This window comes from Copadichromis virginalis, linkage group LG9, assembly GCF_057382275.1.
Source record: "Copadichromis virginalis isolate Kocher_CV1m ecotype Utaka linkage group LG9, C_Virginalis_male_GT1.1, whole genome shotgun sequence".
In the NCBI taxonomy this organism is placed as follows: Eukaryota; Metazoa; Chordata; class Actinopteri; order Cichliformes; family Cichlidae; genus Copadichromis; species Copadichromis virginalis.
Window position 1 is genome coordinate 12,160,755 of NC_140626.1, and position 12,549 is coordinate 12,173,303.

At 40.6% G+C, this 12,549-nt stretch overlaps 1 long non-coding RNA gene across 3 annotated transcripts in view; it reads right to left on the reverse strand.

The window, feature by feature from the left end:
* Positions 1–8,005: 8,005 nt before the first annotated feature.
* Positions 8,006–12,549, reverse strand: part of LOC146701367 (uncharacterized) — a 27,594-nt gene continuing 23,050 nt past the window's right edge. For all 3 annotated transcript variants that reach the window (XR_014922182.1, XR_014922180.1, XR_014922181.1), the window contains one exon: positions 8,006–8,424. This is a non-coding gene — a long non-coding RNA (uncharacterized LOC146701367). The remainder of the gene's footprint in view (positions 8,425–12,549) is intronic.

Here is a 12,549-nt window from a genome sequence, read left to right on the forward strand (position 1 = left end):
ATTTTTGCTATGTCGGAATACTAAATAAGAAGCTCTTTCTAGTCTGCTCTTTGACTAGGAGCATTTCCACTCTTAATTTACAAACTTCTAATAATTATGTTATTTCAAAGAAGCTTTCTCTTGTAATTTTAAACATACCATTCAGCTAACATTTTTATCTATGATTTTATTTTGAAAACCTGTCATGAACTGCTGGAACACCAGTGTTACTGTTCACTGCAATCTGTAAAGTTAACTGTAAAGCATTGTGGTGGTATCATCATGCACTGGAGCTGGCGTTTTGTTTGCCAGTGGTACTGGTATAGTGCAAAAAAGTAATATAACAAAGAAGAAGGAGGACGTTTTTATTATTCTATCAACTTCAACAAGTCATATCAGCAGCAAAAGGGTTGAAACTAGGGCAGAACTGAGTGCTCCAACAGGACAATGAACCCAAACACACATCAAAACTGGTCTTGGAATGGATAAAGAAGGCTAACTTTAAGCTTCTTGAATGGCCTCACCAAAACTCGACCTCGACTGTACTGAAAATTTGTGGACTGGGCTTAAAAGCTGGGAACTCTACTAATTTTGCCAAGAGCGGTCAATTATCCTGCCAGAATCACACTGACTTGCAACTTCTTAATGGAAACCAAAATAAGTATTACTGGGAGTGTATGTATGTATATATTTGACATATATATTTGTATCTGTCTGTAGTCCCAGCCTGCTTCAAAATGGCCACCATCGTCCCTGTACCCAAATCCTCCACCATCTCCTCATTGAACGACTGGCGACCTGTAGCCCTGACCCCCATCGTAAGCAAATGCTTCGAGAAGCTGGTCAGGGACTTCATCTGCTCTGCACTACCCGACTCACTGGACCCTCTACAGTTTGCATACCGCCACAACAGGTCCACTGATGGTGCCATAGCCCTGACACTACACACTGCCCTGTCACACCTGGAGAAGAGAGACGCGTATGTGAGAATGCTGTTTGTAGATTACAGCTCAGCATTCAATACCATCGTTCCCTCGAAGCTGGACAGGAAACTGCAGGATCTAGGACTGAGCAGCTCCCTCTGCAGCTGGATCCTTAGCTTCCTGTTTGACAGATGCCAAGTGGTCAGACTGGGCAGCATCACCTCATCCCCCATCACACTGAACACTGGTGCTCCACAGGGGTGTGTACTGAGCCCTCTCCTGTACTCACTCTACACCTACGACTGCACAGCCACTAACAACTCCAACATCATTGTGAAGTTTGCGGACGACACTACAGTGGTGGGTCTTATCACCAATGGTGATGAGACGGCTTACAGGGAGGAGGTCAGCGCCCTGACCCACTGGTGTCAAGACAACCATCTCACCCTCAACGTCGCAAAGACAAAGGAGTTGATAGTGGACTTCCGGAGGTGCAGAGAAGTACACACCCCCATCACCATCAACGGCGCTGCTGTGGAGAGAGTGAGCAGCTTCCGGTTCCTTGGAGTACATCTGGCTGAGGATCTTACGTGGTCAGTACACACAAACAAAACAGTGAAGAAGGCGCAGCAGCGCCTCTTCTTTCTCAGGAGACTGAAAAGATTCGGCATGAGCCTCCGCATCCTCAGGACCTTCTATCACTGTGCCATTGAGAGCATCCTCACTGGATGCATCACCACCTGGTATGGCAACAGCACCGCCTACAACTGCAAAGCTCTCCAGCGAGTAGTGCGGTGCTCTGAACGGATAATTGGAGGTGAGCTTCCCTCCCTCCAAGACATCTACAGGAAGCGCTGCCTGAGGAAAGCGGGGAGGATCATCAAGGACTCCAGTCACCCCAGCCATAAACTGTTCAGACTACTTCCATCAGGAAGGAGGTTCTGCAGCATCCGGTCCCGTACCAGCAGACTGAGAGACAGCTTTTTCCATCAGGCCATCAGACTGCTGAACACGTCATAGACACCTCAGCTTCACTACTGGAACTTCAACATTATGCACTCCATACTGTACAGTAATGCCACTGTTTTGCACATGTCTCACTCTGTATATTTTTATATATTTTATTTATTGTTTACTCTATTTAATTTGTAAAATTTGTAAAATATGTGTACACACACACACACACACACACACACACACACACACACACACACACACGTAGAAAAATATTTAGTATACACATCCAGGAATGCATATACTATTATATATTGTACATATATTTATTAGTTTCAGATGTAGCCATTATTGTATTTTGCTTGTTTACATTATTGTATTTTGCACAACTCTGTTGCTTGTGAAGCTCGCACACAAGAATTTCACTCACATGTGCTGTACCAATGTACCTGCACATGTGATGTGACAATAAAAATGATTTGATTTGATTTTTGATTTGTATCTCTACATATACTTGGCCACAGGGGTCTATTTTTATCTTCCCTTTACGTTTCCTATATAAATTTAACCACTAGGTCAAATCAGACTTAAACATATAATAGAGTTCTGCTACTAAGAGGATGAAAAAGAGCTTCATGTCCTGATACCACCAGCGTGTCATCTATTATGTTCTGTGTTGATGAAATTCAGTAGTGCATGTCCAATAGTTTCCTGCAGCTGAATGACTCCAAATCCGAATTAATTAGTATTACGCCAAGTGGCCCAGCATTCGCAGCATTACCATTCTCTTTTCATCTCTTGAAATATTTAACCAGTACTAGACCAGTTCTTTTAACCTTTAATCTAGAAACAATCATACATCCTTTTATCTCCTCTATGCTACATTATTGCAGCGCTTGTTATTCAAGCATCAGAAGGTGAAACATCATAATACTATAACTTAACTTGAAAGGCTTCTACAAGCCTTGTAACACGTTTGAAGGGGACTAGCCACATTGCACTAATCCTTGTTGCCCTTCAGTGTTATCTAATGCCTTTCACAGCTTGTTTTTACTGACTTGAATGATCAAGCTCCTGCTTTTATGTGTGGGTTCTGCTAATGAGTCCAACTGCTGCTTGAGATTTTCTGGCAGAGCCCTGCTAACAGTTCTGAAATCTTGGCTAAATTAAAGGTGGTCAGGCCTTTTGTTGTTTGCACTGCTCACTTGTGGAGCTCACAGTCTAAGGATCCAAGACACTCAAACACCCTGTAGCAAAGCTCTTGTTAAAAACAACTTTCATCTGAAAGTTCTTTTCTTATTCTGTTTTAAAAAGTGCAAATTTATCGTCACAATCATGCTGCTGACCCCAACTTAAACAAAAGACAGAGGTCTTTGTTCTTCTGTGTGGACAGACATGTGGACAGATTTCTTGTTCATGTTCTCATTTTTAACCTCCTGCATTTTAACTAGGTGTGCCAATCTCAGCTTTTCATATTTCTCTCTCCCACAGCTTTCACTATTTTTTCTTTCCTGGCTCCAGATGTTATCAGTATTTCAGTGCCAGGGCCCCAGAGAGATGACAGTCAATTGAGGAAATGCTTTCTTCGTTTCAGACCCTCATCAAAATGGGAACATTTCAACTCCACCATCAAACACTGGAGGGGAACTCCAGTGTTTGATTACATTTTAAATCGATATTACACCATTTATGTCACAACCTTACTGTTAAAGTCCCACAAATTTGATAAGTGCATTTTTGTGTTCTGTGACAGGGAAAATTGTTCCACTCACAAGAACAGGGGAATAGTTAATACCTCAAACAGTAGGGGGCAGTATAAGACAAATTCCAAAGGGGATAAAAATACACAATAATGTAGTAACAATACAAGCCACAGGAATATATATATTTGAATAATGTGTTATAGTCCAAGAGCACACATTTGATAGATAACATGTATTATCAGAGATGTTTTTCAAAATCAGTTAATATAAATTCGTTTTTTTTTTCAGTTTCTGTGTTTGATATTGTTATATTGGAATACATTTTCAAATTAGTGATGTGCTGTGAAAGCTGTATTATTTGTTTTAAGTCCGACACACCTTTTCAGGCACGACAAACACAAAAGTATTACTTTGATGTGGCAAGAAAGAAACATTACTGTCATTATTGCACAGAAGAAACCAGTGAGTGTCAGATAGGCTGCTTTGTCTAAGGTGGTTAGAAAAAGCAGTCAGTTGGATTCAGTCAAGAGCAAACCAGTGAGCCCTTATTGTATCTCATTAGAGCTCTTTGTAAAATACAATAGAGGACAATGAGTTGGCATGATGGCAATCTGTAGTGCAGATTGTTTGTACCAATTCTGTTCGATCAGTAAAGACTTTTTACAATGCACAAAAAAGAAAATCTGAATCACTAAACAATATCAGATACAGAACAACAGCTGAAATTAAAAATGTCCTTAAAAAAGATAACGAAGACTGGTATGTGCCATATAACAACTATAACTATGGCTAAAGCTTGGTGGAAAACATTCCAGATATGAAGAACAATACTTGGTTTACAGTTAATAATTAATGTAGAAAGTTTGCATGAATAATACAGAGAGAGAAAACACTGTGGGACTAATTATGTGTGTGGGTATGTTTGGATGATGCATCTGTAAACATACACAAGGGTTTGCATACTTCTCTGTGTCTCTGTTTACAGTTGTATACACACTGTATGTTCATGCTGCACATGTGCATGACGCAGCTAACTGGTTAGCTGTTCTGTCGTGTTTGTACGTGACAATTAAGCTGTCCCCACTCCAGACTGTAATTATGGATCACAGCCAGTGTCACGGGGACAACTTTTACTTCATCACTCAGTAAATGTTCTCACCATCACACACACAAAAAATAGTAGGGTTAGGCTAAAATGACCTTTTACTGTTGTTAGTTAGTTAGTTAATCTCTCTCTCTCTCACACACACACACACACACACACACACACACACACACACACACACACACACACACACACACACACACACACACACACAGCCCTACTGTGTATACAAATGTATTGGAACACTTGGATAGCCTGAAGGACTGCATCTGTCTGTGCAAGCACCCAATTTGCTGAACTTTGAATGAACTAGCACACTGACCGTTCACTATTACCTGATTCACTTGGCTAACAAATAGTTGCCTAGACTATGCAGTACGACCTTATGCTCTACTGCAGGTTTGTGTCCAGCATTCATCCTCTATTTATTTCTGTCTTCCTCTGCTAAATATCCCATTATGCAGCCATTTGATGCTGGGCAGTTGCCCGCTGGAGCTGAAGACAACCAGAGGAGTGTACTACAAAGGGAGATTAATGGCTTATTGAGGTATGTCGGGTTTTCAGTGTCACGAAGGTGGCTCTCTTCTTACCTGGCTCGATCACCATGGTAACTAATGCTGATCTGTATTAAGCTATATTCAGTCTCTCTCTCTCTCTCTCGATCGATAGATAGATAGATAGATAGATAGATAGATAGATAGATAGATAGATAGATAGATAGATAGATAGATAGATAGATAGATAGATAGATAGATAGATAGATAGATAGATAGATAGATAGATAGATAGATTTATATGTATGTAAAGGTAACTTGTGAAGTCATGTATTGTTAATGGCATCAAATGAAGCTGTGCTGTGTATGTTGCATTTCCACCTGACAGACTCAGTTCATACTGTGCATACCTAATTAGCTGATCTGATACCACTGAGTAGATCTTAATGTTTAAAAATGTCAACAAGTAAATTTCAGAGCTCAATGTGCAGCTGCTACATTGTAATCAAAATGCACCACTGCTCTGAGTGGTCAAACAAACATACTCCCCTTTACCGCCTTTTCTAATGTACTTTAGTCCCTGGATTTTGAGCTGCTTTGTAGCTCTTTGCATTTGTGTTATGTGCTTTCTGGTTGCGTTTACTGCCACGTTAGTGCTCTAAGGAGTGTGTTTGATTACTTGTTGGATTGAGTTTGGGAATTTCTGTCTTTATGTGTGCATCATTTGGTTATTTCCTGTTTTACTTTGAAGGCTTGTTTTCTTTGATGTAATGTGTCACATGGCTTCCCGTTCATCCCCTCCCATGCCTGTGCGCAACTGCTTCCACCTGTGTCTCATTCCTGTGTCTCATTCCCTGATCAGTGCAGCGTGTATAAATAGTCTTGTCTTTATCTTTTGGCTCTTGCCAGACTGTGTGTTAATACACTCTGTTGTGATGATGATATTTTCTTAGTAATTCTCATAGATTTCTTGCTTGTTTTTTGAAATTGAACAGCTCACCTTTTGTTTTACATCACCTGTCTTTGTGTCCTGAGGTTGTGTCCTCGTCAACACAATACAACTGCCAACTTTTAATATCCTTTATATGTCTTTATCATCCACTCTCTGATATTGTCTGAATAAAGCTCATGGGGAGGCACTTGGTCAGTTTTGTGTGGAAGAGTCAACCAGTCCTTCCTTCCAACCCTTTGTGTGAGTGAGCATAGGGCACACAGCCCGATGTGGTTTGTAGTATGTGGTTTTGTCAAACCAGCTAATGGGAAGGGAAAAAAAGGATGTTTACTTCACTTGTCTGATTAGAGGGAACTAAAACACAACAGGGAGCAATAAAACCCAAAGAATGAGCTAAAAGATGCAGTGCAACTGCTTATATAAGAGCTGCAGGAGGATGATGATGTTTAGTTGGGACATCTCTAGAAAGAACCTCACTTGCTAAGACAATTGATAATAAAGTCTTTAAAAAATGCTTTGAACTATCTGTGTCACAGATCTCACGAAACTAGTTTCCCCAAAAACTTCAAATAACTGATATGCATAAGCTGGAGATTTTTTTTTCCCAAGGTCAATATTCTTTGTCTTTCTGCGAGTCATGGGACGATTCATAAACATTTATTCATTGTATTCAGACCACGCTGCATATGAAGTATAATGCTCACAAAGGCAGAAGGACTTGATTGCAGGAGGAGATTGATTTTTAGTGATTCAGTGACCCTCATGGCTCTATCAGATGTTATGAGTGGAAGAAAATAGATTTTGTACTGTGCTTCAACATCTCACACCAGCCCAGCTAACATCGCACACTGTAAGACATTTGTTTTGGTCTTTAAATGAACGCATAGCAGTTTTTTCACGTTTCAAAATGAAAACACTCCCCGTTTTCATTTATTATTGTCATGAAATTAATATAAACAAGGTCTGGGTTTGATGGGAACTCCTCCAGTGATGCACTGTAAATCGAACTGACAAGAAATAGATGAGACGGTGCTGCGCTGACCTCTAAAATGTCATAGATACACAGAATGTACTTTATCAGACCACTTCAGCATGTACACACATAAATCAATATGTGGGACAATAGAAATGCCTTCTTCCAATAAAATAAATAATGGACTCGGGGGGTGGAGACAGAAAACATACTGTACAGTGAGGTCTGTAAGCACCGTCAGTTCGTCCTTTCATTTTCTTCTTTCTCTACCCACTCTTTTTTTTTTTAAACTTTATTTTGTTTTCTCATTACCTTCTTCTGTCTGCTGGCCCTCTGATATATAGGACTCTACAGCACAGTCACCCCCCCCCCCCCCAATCTCTTTGTGTGTCCTAAGTTTCTTGTCACCGGGAAGTTGTGGTGCTGTGTGGGCGTCCACGGTTTGAGGCAACTGCAGCTCTCTTTCATCCTAATGGCACTGCTGCTTTCCTCTCTCTCCTCTGTCTTTGTTGCAGCGTATCACATCATCTCACATTAGAAAAGACCAGAGAGCTGAAAACTCATTTGCCTTTTTGTCGTTACTTAACTGAATACCTTCCCTCTGGTTTTCATCTCAAAGATCCTGCACTCTTTACCTACACTTCCTCTGTCCGTCTGCTTGCTCTCTGCCCAGCTGTTATCTGTCCATTCTGCTTGTTATCAAGCTTGCCTTCTGGTTGCCTGTTTCCCCTCTGTGTCTCTCCCTGATCCACCTGCTGACCCTGTCATTCTGGGTTTCATGCCAGCTGCGTTTCCGATTGCTGCAAGGGAGAAATTGCTGTTCTATAAAAAGAAAAAATGATTGAGAGCGGTGGTGGTCATCCTGTGGCCCCCCTGAGTCAAATACAACACATTTTAATTCATTCATTAGGTTTATTATATTACCTTAAACTGGCTTTTTATTGATTCGTTATAAAAAGATTCACCTTTTACTTCACAGTTTACGTCCTGCACGACGGTACAGTTTTACTATTGTTAAATGTTTATTTTCAGTAACACATGTAACAAACTATTTTCCCCCTTATGCATATCTTCACAACAAACAGCCCGTGTATAGATGTTTGCTAGCTATACCAGGCTTAGCTACATAGCTCACTGTAGACTTTTAGAATCTGTCCTTTCTGTTTATTTACAGAGAAGAGAAAATCACAGGCCACACAGAAGAGGGTTAATGTGGGGGAGATCCAGAGGTCAGAGGGCAGTCCAAACATCCAATCCTCACGACCCACGCACACTCTCACGGTTTGAGGGGAAACTCTCTAGCTCACCTCACTCCAGGGACACAACGAAGGGGACAACAACCTGAACAGAAGGAAGGCAAACAATCACCGAGGGAAGCCACGAGGAAACACACGACAAGTCAACCAGAGATTGAGCCGGGGTCTCGCTAACGGCGTAGGTTAATGTTCCAGCCATGAACAGCTGTCTCTCTGTGCCTTAGAACGGCTGTGATTGTTCCTCCACCTGCAGTGGAGGAACAATCACAGCCGAGTAGGGCAGAGACTCAAGAAGAGTCCAGCCCACGATCAACACTGCACATACACACAAAAACAAAGGGAGAGAGAGAGAAAGAGAGAAACAAGGAGAATCCAGGAGAACCAGAGCCATGAGACAGAGAAGCTTTAACCCTCTCAAATTAAACTTTTTGTTGCTAATGCACAACCAAGTCCTGCAGTGGTACTTCTGAGTAAAACAAAACTCATAAAATATGTATGTGGGGTAATCAGGTTGTTAGTTTTTAACTGTTGCAAATCGGCAACGCCTGCCTCGAGAGGGTTAAAGACTGGATGGTGCTACTGCCGTTTACCAGATGGTTAATGCCTATATAGTGTGATTAGGGCTTCTTTGTGACGGTTCTTGTAGTCTTTGTTCAGTCTCCTTTGTAGTTGATCATTGTGTAAACCTGTTTTCCTGGATTCCTGCTTTTATGAGGAGTTTTGCTATCACCACCAGTCACTGTTGCCTGAACCGGTCAGTTGCTCTCGGGACCTGCAAAGGAAAGGACTTCCCCTTCTCCACCTGCCTGTTCACTTCTCACTGCTGCTCACCCATTCATCTTGGACTTCTACTTGACAGCCATTTACCCTCCAGAGCATCTGCTCAAGAAACAAACAAATACTGCAAGATCCTATTGAACTCACCTTGGCCTCTCTGGCAGCGCTCCTGGTTATATTTGAAAGGTTATCTTCTCTAGCTGCTTATCTGCTCTCCTTTATTTCATTCCTGCTCTCAGTAAACAGTCGACACTCTGGTTTCTGAGTCCAGTTTGAGCTGATCCTGTTTACATATTTTGTTTTTCTATGCTTTTTGCATTAGTGACGAGTTAAGAGTGTTTGTGTATAGTGACCTAGTAATCTGTACCATCAATAAGCGTGGTCTCCAACAATATGTGTTTTCAACATGATTGAGGGCTGTAAATGACAAAAAGCTAAAGATATGAAATGTCACTGTGCAGTACAAGACGCTCAGATGGACAGACAAGTACGCTATAAGGCCCAAAGTGTGAAGCAAACAGAAAAATATTTTCTTTGAACATCCAGTTTGCATGTAGATCTAATCATCAATTGCAAAGTGGTTTCAAAAAAGTCCCATTGTGTCTGTTTCTGCATTCATATCAGGTGTGTGCAATCAGGAAAAGATTGTTCTGAATTACACTTAAATACTGACAAGACTGCACAGACATACACACACACACACGTGTGCAGCATTACAATCCACAAGAAGCCCATCTTTGATTGCTGCCTTTTTTTTGTCTTGTTATTATAATTCATTTAAGCGGGAACCCGACAAGATTCGAGGCTTCATTAGGCAAAGCCTTCCTGTTTTCCATCAGAATGTAATTGAATGTACACAGATATCCGCCTGTAACATAACCTCTGAGGGTCTCCGTTACCACTTCCTTTAATAAAATCTGACAATTCATTATGTTTGACGAATGGCTCGTTGGAATATTTTCCGCGCGGCAATTAAATAAATGTGAGCAGTGAGGTGTGACATCATGAATTGTATAGATTTAACCAAACATTGGAGACATATTGAAGCAAATACATTTTCTACACTGTGTAAAATGGCTTTCATTTAGAGCAGAACAGTTTTGTAAGACTTGCATTATAATGCATGTTGATGACAAATATTAGCTCAACAGAGATTAATACTTAGATAATATGAGGTAAACTGTTTCATGCAGCATGTGCAATGTGCATGATCACAGGGGTGTCTCGTTTACCTGGAGGAAAAGTTGTTCTAATTTTTAAGATGACTGGAAATTGTTTCCTTTAGGACCGGGACCGCGTGAACAGTGTGAACTTTTCATCTCCCAAATGGGAGATCACAGCAACAACAGGTATGAAACAAAAAAATTCAAAGAAAGAAGTAGTTTAGGTATTCACTTGAGATTACGCTTTAGCTTTGCAAATATTTGACCAAAATTTGGAACATGTGAATCAAAGACCTGACTTTCCTGAGTCAGCAGAAGGCAAAAAATATCATTAATTAAGAAAAGCCCGTGCAGCGATGGATGATACAAGGATTCTGTGCTTTGTAGAGCACTTTGTACTTTTCTTTTTTAGCTTTTTTCTTTAGGCCTGTTATTCTACTAAACTATTTAATCCTTGTTACATGTGCAAATTATTCCACCTGTCTCTCCGTACACACACACAAACACACAATAAACACCAGCATCTTTGCAAACACAGGTAAATTAAACTCCAATTTAAAATAATAATACTGAAAAACTTACAGAAAAGACAGAATTTTGAACTTTTTTTCTTAGTGTGTTTTCTCTCATTTTAAGAAGATGATGCATTTGTAGCTGTGCCTCAGACACAGTTTTGTCAAAGAGGTTGGGTATATCTGTGCATCAGGTGTTGGCTACAAATAGAGGTGTTGACATGAAACTAGGCAAATTAAATGCAATAGTAAAACCCCAAGAAAAACCTTGGAAGAAATTTCATTTCTTAAGGCTCCATGTTGGAAATGCCCGACTTTATATTTAATGTTTATAGCCTCGTACCAAAAATGGCTTTGGTCTCTTTAGTTTTTCCTTCCTTTGAAACAACTTTACAACATTTTTATGTTTGTCTTTATTGTCATCGAGTCGTTTCAAAAACCCTGGCTCCAGAAGTTGCTCCCTGGCAGAAACTGACACGTCCCGTCCTCGGCTTCCAAACATTTGCTAGTTTTATGTGTGTTTTTTTTGTTTTTTATATAACTTCAGCTTTTTGGGATAGTTCTTCTGACAAATAATATATAAAAAAAAACACATCTTCAATTGTGAATTACAGCTGGACTTCCTGTTCTCAGGACCGTGGCGGGAACACTCTCTTAAGTCCTATGTTTCACTTACTTACCTCCTAAGCTGGGCACAATGCTTCGCATTTGAATTTGATGAAGGCTTAGAGTTATGCATTATTAGTGGCTGTTTTGAAGCAATGTTGCATGCTGTTTTGTCTTGTTAAACTCTCCATTGTACTGAAAGACACTGCAGGGAGCTCACTGTCCACTGTCTCCGGTACATACATTTACAAGGCCAGGTTTATGAAGTCTAAAATTAGCATCCAAAGTTAACATTAAGCCTGAGTCGTAGTGACGACTCCAAGTCTGCCTTCTTTTCCAAATATGGTTTTGAGTCTGCCCCTGCCATGTTGTTGGGAATCTAACTGCTCTCACATTAACACCTACTGTGCAGCCAATTTGTAACACACATCTTTGGCCTGTAACAGCCATAGCGCCTGGGAAAAACTCATATATCGGCCTCCAGCCATCCAGCACATCAAACTTTGAATCTCTGCCACACTGCATAGCTGTGATGCTAAAGCTTGTGCACCTCTCTGATTTTTTTTAAAGAACTTGGTAGCCACACATCCATTTTACTTAATAATTGATAGTTAAAAGGTTCATGGAGCATTTTAAAAGTAGCCTCATGCAATACTTCTCCAGGTTTTCAGAAGGCTTTTCAAAGTTTTTCTTTGGACATTTCTTTGGCTGCTTTTTTCACTAATCCAGTCCAGTCCTTGTACCTGGCCATTTTCAGAGGACTGCTTTTGTTCGTTAAGCTTTTAACATTCAAGCATAAAAATGGCATTCAACTCCAGGGATAAACCCATTTTTTTGTATACAGATAACAGACAGCGTTTTGCAGCAACTTCACAAAAACACATAACCTTAACTGGACAAGTGGAGGACAAAAGAAGAACTATCGGGCAAAAATCAGCAATTGAGTGTCATGTCCTTAAGAAGCCGGAAAACGAAATCAGCAAAAACCCATTGCAGGACCTGAAAGCCATCATCAGTTTGTATGTAGGAGGTAAGAAGAGAGGTACAACAGGGAGCAGGGGCAGCTATCTGGCTCTGTCACGGTTTGGTGCTGTTTCAGCCAGTGGTGTTGATCTTAAGAAAATTGATGGGATTATGAAAACAGGAAGTACT